This window comes from Clupea harengus, chromosome 6 (genome assembly GCF_900700415.2).
Source record: "Clupea harengus chromosome 6, Ch_v2.0.2, whole genome shotgun sequence".
NCBI lineage: Eukaryota > Metazoa > Chordata > Actinopteri > Clupeiformes > Clupeidae > Clupea > Clupea harengus.
In genome coordinates, this window is record NC_045157.1 from 16,697,302 (window position 1) to 16,707,649 (window position 10,348).

A 10,348-nucleotide genomic window follows, 5' to 3' on the forward strand; every position below is an offset into this window, starting at 1 on the left:
ATTACCAATGGCACGCGTGTGTGCGTGTCCTGCAAGGCAGCCAATTAAAATCACTTACGGACGGAGCAATATCCACAGATTTAGTGCCAGAACAAAACGGCTTTGGGGGGGATTACCCGAGCTGTAACCCGATCCCATTCTCTCAGACACGGATCATGTAGACCCTGTGTTATGAGGCTGCACCAACCAGGGTTGAACCCTGCTCTGGGTCCTCAGAAAGGACCTATGAATGTGGGTGTGAGGTGCTGCTGGCTCACTCGCATGTCCTCTCCTCCACCAGACAGCCAGCCATAGTGATAAGGCCCCACCACCACCACCACCAGTCTAATATATATATATATATATATGCGTGTGTGTGTGTGCATTCCTCCAGCTGGACAATACTCTTGTACTAAAGCCACAGCGCCTCTTGACCCCTGGCCACTTCAGAAATCAAAGAAGGCATTCTCCAAATGCTGGACACAAGTGCCTTTTCTTTTTGGAGATCTCTTTAACACATGGTGTCACACACATACACTAAATGAAATAGACACATGCACACACGCGCACACTCAAACAATCACATACACATGCTGTACCATAACTGTGCAGAAATGCGTGCACACATTCACACACACACACACACTCACATACTCTCTCACACACACACACACACACACACACACACACACACACACACACACACACACACACACACACACACACACTTGACTTCACACAAATGAAAGCTGAGTTAAATGGATTAGCATCAATAGAAGCCCCTGGAAGAGCCATGCAGATTGCCATCCAGGTGACACCTGTTTGCCTCTAACGTCAGCTCTATTTGAACATGCTGAAAAAAGTCCATTGTTAGACAGCAGATGCTCGAAGAGTGTCTAGCTTACTGTACTATATTTAACAACCCACAGACTTGAGGCTCACATATGGCCCATTGAGTTAATCCTTCATGGTTTCACTTCCAGGCAATCATGGGCCTGTAAGACCAAACCTAAAATACTTTTAAGTACCAGACCAATAATAAAATACATTAGGGAGCAGTTCAGAGGTTAAGTGTGGACAATGCCTCTGAGATCACTGGTGGCTTTGGAGCACATTTATGATCAAAAAATCGAGAGGCTTTTCTTCTCTTCTCTTCCCTTCCCTTCTCTTCTCTTCTCTTCTCTTCTCTTCTCTTCTCCTCTTCTCTTCTCTTCTCTTCTGTTCTCTTCTTTCTCTTTTTTTTTATTCCATTCTGAGGGTTTTGTGTGTGGAGAGAGTACCATAGAGGCCCTGGCAGCTGGAGTGGCCATTGCGGGGCTCTGGGCCTGCTAACCAGGCACTGAATGTCTACAGCAGCTTGACTGACAAGCTCAAGTTGGAAACATCACTTGCCTTTCACCTACTTGTGGTTCCATGGTACCCAAGGAATTCCCATTAATTCACCAATACAGATTTTTTTTTAGAAACAGCTCCGCACTCCACAAGAAGATAAAAAAAAACATTGAAAAAGCGCCCCAAAACCCCAGATCGTCATGTTAATCCTGGCTAAGTTTAAACTGGCACCGGGGAGTGTACTTTCCTCTGCTTCCCCTCCCGTTGAAGCCGAGCTGCACGCACACAGCGAGGGTTTTGAGGGAGCCGCGTTGTTGATCTTCTGCACCATCCGATCCATCTCGAACATGGCGCCACGTGTGGAAAACAGCATTGTCAGGTTGTTGTGGCGAGCGGTGCGGTAGCTCCAGTCAACACACGGTCCCCACTCTACAATTACATAGTGTTCAGGGGTCAGGGCGGAAAAAGACGAAACACTTATTCTGTTTGCCTCTGTCCTTCCAATGACCAAAACTCTCCAAAAACCAGTACATGTTTTTGCTTGTGTTGTCCTGAACGCAAGACATGCCATTATGCAGGAAATTATGAAGAATGACATGCAATTAAATGCGGAGGATTGTTTATACTGAGCGCAGATCTCACAGTAGCTAATGACATTTAAGCAGCCATCTGGTTAAAGGGCCACTGCGATGACACCTCCGCTGTCACAGCCCATAAGTCATGTCCACCGTCTGAAATAACCCATGTTAAACGGACCTGAAACTGCCCTTTCAGAAATATAACATAATACATATTATCACTGTGATTTTTCTCTCCTTTTTTAAGCTGTCAGAACAAACGGTGCTGCCAGTCCAGTGTTGGCAGGGGAGTCTGTGATTTCTGCAGAGTGCAGAGGGTCCAAGTTGGCCTGGGCCCATCTGGAGCAGACAAATGGTCTGCCTTGCCGCGGCCCAGGGCACGCCGGTAATTATCCCAGCTGATGCCGCTGCCGCGGTCAACGCGGTGCGGTTATAAATATCAACCCCCGGTATGATCTCCCTCATGTTCATAAACAGAGGTTTGGAGAAACTGTGGGAACCCAGGGTGTACGGTCCCACCAGTTAGCGTCTCCCTTTTCCCAAGGTTCAGAGCGCTCCACAGCTGGTTATGCCTCCCCCTCTCTTAAAAGGCAGACTAAGGCCAAGGTGCTGGGCACACATGATGGCTGAGGCTGGACGTAGGAGAAGGAGGAAGGAGGAAGAAGGAATAGGGCCTGGATGAAGAGGTGATTTGGCAGATCTTCAACCAGAGGATTGGGTCCACCCCCCCTTGGAATACCCAGAGGATGAGCTCTCCAGACCCAAAGTTGTTGAGACTAGCGGCTTATGGGGAGGGAACGGTGATACCCAGCACCCCGCACAGTAACTTCCCCCTGGTCCAGACACTGGCCTGTTTGGGATGTCTGTGGGTATGAGGACACCTGAAGGGTTCAGCGCTAAGCATCCAAGTCTCTCACCACAAAATTACAGACAACATCAACACATTCATACTCAAGAGCTACAGCACACCACAGCACCAAGAAACCCAACGGCCTGGCAATGAGCGTCAGCCCTGTCTGTCGGTCAGCCCTGTGGCCTTGGTGGGAGCGAGCAGGAGCCTGTGGCAGCGTGTAGCGTTAGCACGCCCGCACTGAGGGCCCAGCCTCGCTCTAATCCCAGTCTGGAGGGGATGAGCCGACGGAGGCGGATGCCCGCTCTTCACATTAGCATCGGGGGTTAAGACTCTAACACAGCCAGCTGTGCACCGACGGCATGCCAATCCTGCCAGGGCAGAAGGGCACAGAGGGGGGTAGTGGGGGGTGGGGGGTGGTAAGCCCCCCTGGGGGTCAGTGAGCCTGGAAGGCCCTCTAGTGGGGACGGGCAGCACAGTGGAAGTGGGGAATGGGGCAGGGCAGAACTGGTGCCACTGCTTCCCCCCACTTAAACAGATAATTGGCCTTATTGATGTATAAAAGATGTCCCACTGAGCCCCCGCAAAACACCATTAGCGCGCGGAGGCTAAATTGTTCATGAGCTGAATGTGAATTAAAAAATAAAAGAAGATTAATAAGGCTTCTCCTGCAGCGGGTTGCTCCCACCTCACCCCCAGTCCCTGCCTCATCTCAGCTCACACTAGCCATTACCATTCATCTGGCCACGCGGTGAGGAGAAGAAAAAAAAAAGCAGCATGTTCAATGCATGATGAGCAATATTACGCCACTTAGTGTACAGACCAAGATGAAAGAGCAGCATGTTTACCTTTATGACATTACTAAGTAATGCCTGTAATTGATTTCATATAACATTCCAAAGAATCAACTAGTACACACACACAGGCACGCACACACACACCAACACACACTCACAGAAACCCACACAGTATTCTAATCCACAATGCTGTGCATAATATCAACAGACAGTTTTAGGGCCCCTTAACATAATGATCAAGCCAGTGACACACAAAGAGACTCTGGCAGCAGCACTGTTATGATGATTAAAGGATGCGATGGGGGACCTGATCCACCCGTTCTAAGAAAACAAAAGAACTGTGCCAGTCCATGCCTACCAGCTCAGCCTCCCTCCTCCACGAGAGACCCAGAGGTATAACCTCAGAATGCATAGGGTGCTCATCAGAAACCTTTAATCAATGATTTTTTACTATTTTAAACCTCCACCACCACTAAAAAACATAGTAACTACATATATTTTCTTTCAAAAGACTAATAAAAGTCAAATGCCGAAAATAACTGCCAGCTGCAAATGAGAGGAATAAAAAATGCAGAACATATATTTAGCATAATGCTCAACTCAATGTCTCGATCTATGTATTCAAATTCCACACTCATCACTATGCAGGGGGGGGGGAAAGTGGAGCCTCCGAAAATTCTGACGGGGAGCTATCAATGAAAAATAACATCTTGTTAAGTTAGGAATTCTCTTTGTGTTAGCAAGGTTCCTCTAGTTAATCTTGCACCTTTCTTGATCTGCCAATGTCGTAATTGGAAAGCACACAGAGAAATCTTTTTTCAGCACGGCAGAACAATGAAAGGAATGGATATCACACCAGGCGTTAGCTTTCTAATCAAGTCTGTGTCTTCCCGCTCAAAAGTAAGGTTGTGCTTTTTAACAAGGACAGGGTTCTTTTTGTAACTTTCACTTTCTTGAACTGGGAGAAGATTACAGTGCCAATTAAATAAACTTTCTCTTCAGCAGTGAGGTTTACTCATCGCTCACTTTGGGAAGGTATGTTTTGTTGTTTCTTTATCGTTAAATTTTTGTAAACACGGCACTGTGTTTCCGGGATCTGTCAGCCCAAAGCAGGAGAGGCGGAGTGACTGCAAGCGCCGGGATACCATCCCATCACAGCACTCTGTGCTGCCAAAGCATGTGTGTGAGTATGCATTCATTTGAGTGTGAGTGTGTGTGTTTGCATGTGTGTGTGTGTGTGTGTATGTGTAAGGGGGGAGGGGTGTTGGTGTATGTATTTATTTGAGTGTGCATATTTGCATGTGAACAAAGTTGCTTATTTGTGTGTGTGTGCGTGTGTGTGTGTGTTTGTGTGTATGTGTGTGTGTTTGTGTGCATGAGTGAATGTGTGTGAGCACCTCAAGTGAGTGGCACAGCCATTATCCATTGCATGCATGCTTTCATACATGTGGCCCAAATTCATTGTATGTGTGCCTGTGTGCTTGCATGTGAATGTGTGCATGTGCGCTTTTATCCCTCCTGTCTGTGTATGTGTGTGTGTGTGTGTGTGTTTGTGTGAGTGGGTGGTTAAACTGAATGGATGCGTAGTGAATAGACAGAGCGAGCATTCAGCACCCTCACGCAGGAGAGGTTGAGATGCGGTCAGGCCATCCCCTGTCGTGACCTTCTGAGACCCAGCAGTGGGGTGTCACTCTCCAGGCAAAGCAAACAAACATGACCCCCCCCCCCCCCCCCCTCCACCACCACCACCACCACCACTCCCTCCCCTCCCCTATCCCCTCCCGTCCCCTCGGGCTGCTAGTCGGTGGCAGTGCCCAGCCAAGAGCCCCACCTCCACCCTGATAGATGCAGCTCGCTCATTCTTTTTTTTATCTCTGAAGCGGAGAACAATTAGAGAGGGGACAACAGGAGCAGAATGAGGCCAAAGGTGAGACCCAGTCACCTCCTCGGCCCCCTGCTCATCACTGGCCAAGGGCTGAGATAAAATCAAGACAGAGTGGGTGGGGGGGGGGGTCATAGTCTGGGTAAAGAGGAGAGCTTGGGGGGGGGGGGGGGTGGCTGGGGCACACGCGTAGCCCTTCAAGGTCATCACTAGAAACACAAATGATGGCGAAATTAGATATGGATGTCTCCTGGTCCTCCTGCCTCGGTAGGTGACGTTGTCCTGCACCAGTGTGCAGCTTGGGTGGCATGAGATTACTACTTCTCAGCGAGTCAGACAGGCTTCAGGGGCACCATAAAGAATCACTGTTGGGAATGGGAGTTGCCTCCTTGCCCGTCCGGGGCACTGTAAGCCTGTGTTGTGGTGGCTGCATACCCTCTGCCCAGTGCCACTGGACCATTCTTTGCATCGTTACCACCAGCAACAACACACATCAAAGCGACACACTATGCAAACTCTTGCCTAAGTACCTGCCTGCCATAGTCTCCTTGTTAGGGCACAAACCACAGAATGACAGGTCACTGTGAGCAGCCTGGCAAGCTGGGAGTTGGAGTTTTGATGTTCGAGAGCAGCTCAGGAGACTGCACAGCACAAACTCACAGGGTTTCGCTTTGACATGCAGCCAAAGAACAGAAGGTTCTCCTCTCTCTTATTCTCTCTCTCTCTCTCTCTCTCTCTCTCTCCCTCTCTCGCACCTCTGCACTTGGCCGTGTTTTTTATTCTTTCCATATTTTGCTGTGCTTTTGATAATTTAAACAGACTGTGAAGAATCTAGGGGTGTATGTCACAACAGCTCTCTGAACTACCTATATTTATGGCTGAAAGTGAATTCTTTATGAGACCACAGATATCAAAGACAGCAGGATCAAAGAGGATCTAATCAGCTACCCACTGTTCTTAGAAAACCTGGACTTTCATGTAGCGCATTCTCCTTGGTTTTCTACATGGGGATTATGCAAAGACGAGGCACTGAAGGCAAACATCTGTAGTCACATTGTCATCCTCTATTCTTTAATTTGTTCAGCTGCTCACCCTTGACGAGCCAAATGTCCCCAGCGCAGGTAATGCCTCTTTTTTTTGACAGTTTGTATGGCGTGTGTGTGTGTGTGTGTGTGTGTGTGTGTGTGTGTGTGTGTGTGTGTGTGTGTGAATTTCCTATCTCAAAACCTCCCAATTGAAATGTGCTTGTCATTTAGAAGTAGTTCTTCTCCAAACCGAGTCTGGCACACGCTTTTCCCCCCCCCACTTGAGTTTCTCTTTAGTGCAAAGGTTTTAATGGAGTCTGTGATCTAGAGACCTGTGTGAGTGACTGAATCACCACAGGAATACTTGCTGTGTACAAACATTTAAGAGGAGTGTAATGCTCTGTCTTACTACGCTAGCATGGCCTTAAGAGGCTTCTCATGAGACAATCAAGAAAAAATCACATCACCTATGCATTAGCCTATTCCTTCACATGCTATTACAACAGAACTGCATTCAGGCGGTAAAGTCGTTCCACATTATATTGGCAATAGGATTCTAAAAGCCAAATAGTGATTCGAAGTTGTTGTTTTATTTTTATTTTTAAGATAATGATCAATATCAATAATGTCATGACATAATAACCTCTTTTTGTGACCTTTCCAACAAAATAAAAAGGATGATATGTATCTTTCTGTCAACCTTATTCTGTGTCACTACATAATTGCTACTGTATTGCTACATCCTTTGCCTCTAGTCTTTGGCCATGGCACCAGCGCGGTCCCTCTTCCTCTCCTCTGCTTGCCGTGCTGCCGGTCTGGCTCATGGCTCAACCGCAGACTGCAGAAATCAAACACCATCTACAGAGAGAAGGGCGGTAATTGACTGTGCCACGCAGTCTTTAAGCGTTGTCTCTTTCAGACGTGTCTGTGATTAGGAGCACCGGATGATTACAGGGCCACGCAGCTCGTAAGAAACACCCCGACTCGCCCCAATATACCCCCCTCCTGCCTTCACCTACCACCCTTCATCACCACAACTACCACCCGCGGTGCCTGCACAGATGATTAAAATGTAATACTAATGATAGGGTTATACATGGGGCAATACACTAGAATTATGTAATGATGATAACACACCCCCCTCTACACACACACACTCTCACATACAGACAAAGAGGCATTCCACTCCCCTCCAATAGCGACGACATCTGTAATAACGTTGTCTGCAGCGTGCTACATGATGACAAAATTACTGGTTTATGCTGTGAGCATTTACCTCGGAGACATGGAGATGCGCAGACCTACCAATTTCACCGTAGTCGGCTCCATGGGGGGAAGCACGTGGTAATGATGGGAGGGAGGGAGGGAGAGAGAGAAGGAGGGAGAGAGAGAGAGAGGGAGAGACAAGCACAGCGTGTACCTGTTTGTACTGCAGTTTAAACCGATCCTCTAATGGTGTCCTCCTGTGTTTCCTCGTGTAACAACAGTAGGGGAAAACATAGGGTAGTGCTGTAGCGCGGGTGTTACAGCATTGCACAAGGAACACTGACGCGATGCTGTCCACTCCCAAGGAGAACAAGAAACAACTGAATTGAAAATCCCCCACTGATCTTAAAACGACTGCGAGTGGATGTCTGTGTTAAACATCTGATTGGAAGCGCAGACAGTCTCCCCGAGAGCAGAGCCAACACTGCGAGGCCCCTCTGCCCCTGAGGGCCTCTCACTGCAGGGTTCCTATGATGCATCTGTGGAGCAGGCGGCCCTGGGGCCTTCAGCTGGGCCCAAGGCTGACCCCTGCCGCCTCTACTCCTGCTTATCAACTAATGAATCCCACAGGCAATATGCAGTTATTAGATTAATACACACAGGCACAACATAATGAGAGGCACACAAAACAAACCAATTATGATATCATGGAGACCATCATTCATATTACATATTGGGTTTTTACTTGGTCTGTACAGACACATTCATATTAGGAATTAGGACACACAGATTTACACATGTGCACACACACACACACACACACACACACACACACACACACACACACACACACACACACACACACACACACACACACACACACACACACACACACATACCCACAGAGACAGATATTTTGACCCCTATCTCTACCCATTCTTACCCGCCCTCCAAAAAGGATTATTTTTTTAAATGCTGTGTCAGTGTTATCTGGTGTGACTGCCCAATGGTCAACTCTGCAATATTAACCAGATACTTGTTTATTAAATGTTCTTTCTCTCTCTCTCTCTCTTTCTCTCTCTCTCTCTCTCTCTCTCCCCCATCTCTTTCTCTGTCTGTCTGACACACTCTGTCTGTCTATTTTGTTGCTCTCTTGCATATATATATGCATAGTTCGTAGTTTAATTTATTTCTTTTGGAGAGGCTATTCATTGTGTTCCTTTGTTTGAATCCCATCCCACTACAGAACTACAGACTACTGTTAACATCCTCATCAACTATTAAACCCCATCTTAAATTAAATACACACACACAGTACAATACCCAAACAACATATGCATTACACACAGCCACATGCACAGACAAACAAGCAACTACAGATAAAGATATGGGTACACACAGAAAACCATTATAATACCCATTACAATAATTACCACACTATTTAAATATATTTCCAACTGTAATATTTGATCGCTATGGTAGCATTGGTCGCTACACAGCAGACTGCTAGAAAAAGGATATCAAATTAAAGTGCCCAGTGCTGCAGTAGTTCAGTTGGGTTTGAGAGGGGTGCCTGTGTGCGGACTGCGAGTGTGGGAACTGAGATGGAGGCCAAAGATGAGGCACAACAGGTCACCCAAAAACAATGACTGCAGCAGAAAAAAAGAGAGACTGGGCGGAAGGGGAGAGAGAGCAACTGAGAGAAAGAGTGAGAGAGAGAGACTGAGAGAGAGGGAGAGAGAGAGACTGAGAGAAAGAGGGAGAGAGAGAGACTGAGAGAAAGAGGGAGAGAGAGAGGAACAAGTAAGACAGTGCAAGATGGGAAGAGATGAAAACCCATATTCTCTCCCCCGGAATAATATGGCACAGCTTTGAGATAATAATTAACTTTGAAATATTGATGAATAAAATTCTTTTCCAGGCCTCCTCGGAGCCTGCCTACTTCCAATTCACAGCACCACTGAGCTATACCCTGACTCACAACACGGGAACTTGAATTGCTCTTTAATAATTAACACTGTCACAATTAGCTGGCAAAACACAATGTCGGCACAGTTTGCGGAACCAAAGCCAAATATTTTCAGACATTTGTACTAAACCCTCGATGCAAATTCATTAAACCGTTGCGCAACCAACAAATCTATCTACCAGCCGACAAAGGCCACATTTGGGAGAGATGAAAGAATGGAAGTGGCTGTGACTCTGTGCGCTAAATCGCTCCACTCCACGCTCTGAATCCCCCTCCACGGAGCCCACAATGCGATGCTGACGGATCGGTGCGAGACGTGACATTTGGTCCTTCATTTATATTCATCTGCGGGCCTGTCCACCTCTCCCCTTCTGCTGGCAGACGGCCTGTTAGGGGTGATGATGAGGACGGTGGGCCTTAATTAAGCTACATATAGACTACATACAACCTCTCAGGCCTGTCCTCGCCCTTGATGCCCCATCAGGCTAATCTTGACAAAGCGCCGGCCGCTCCCCTGACCCCTGCCGTTGACCGCGGGGTGTGTGTGTGTGGGGGGGGAGGCGCTGTCTATGGGCCGGGGGGCCGAGCCTTCACCCTGCAGCCAGACAGATCCATCTTCATCAGGGAGCCGCGCCCTCTGGCCCCTCTACACACGCTAATGGCCGCAGATACAACATCTCCATGGATAAATGATAATGATCGAGAGATGCTGAGGGGTAATGATCAGCAA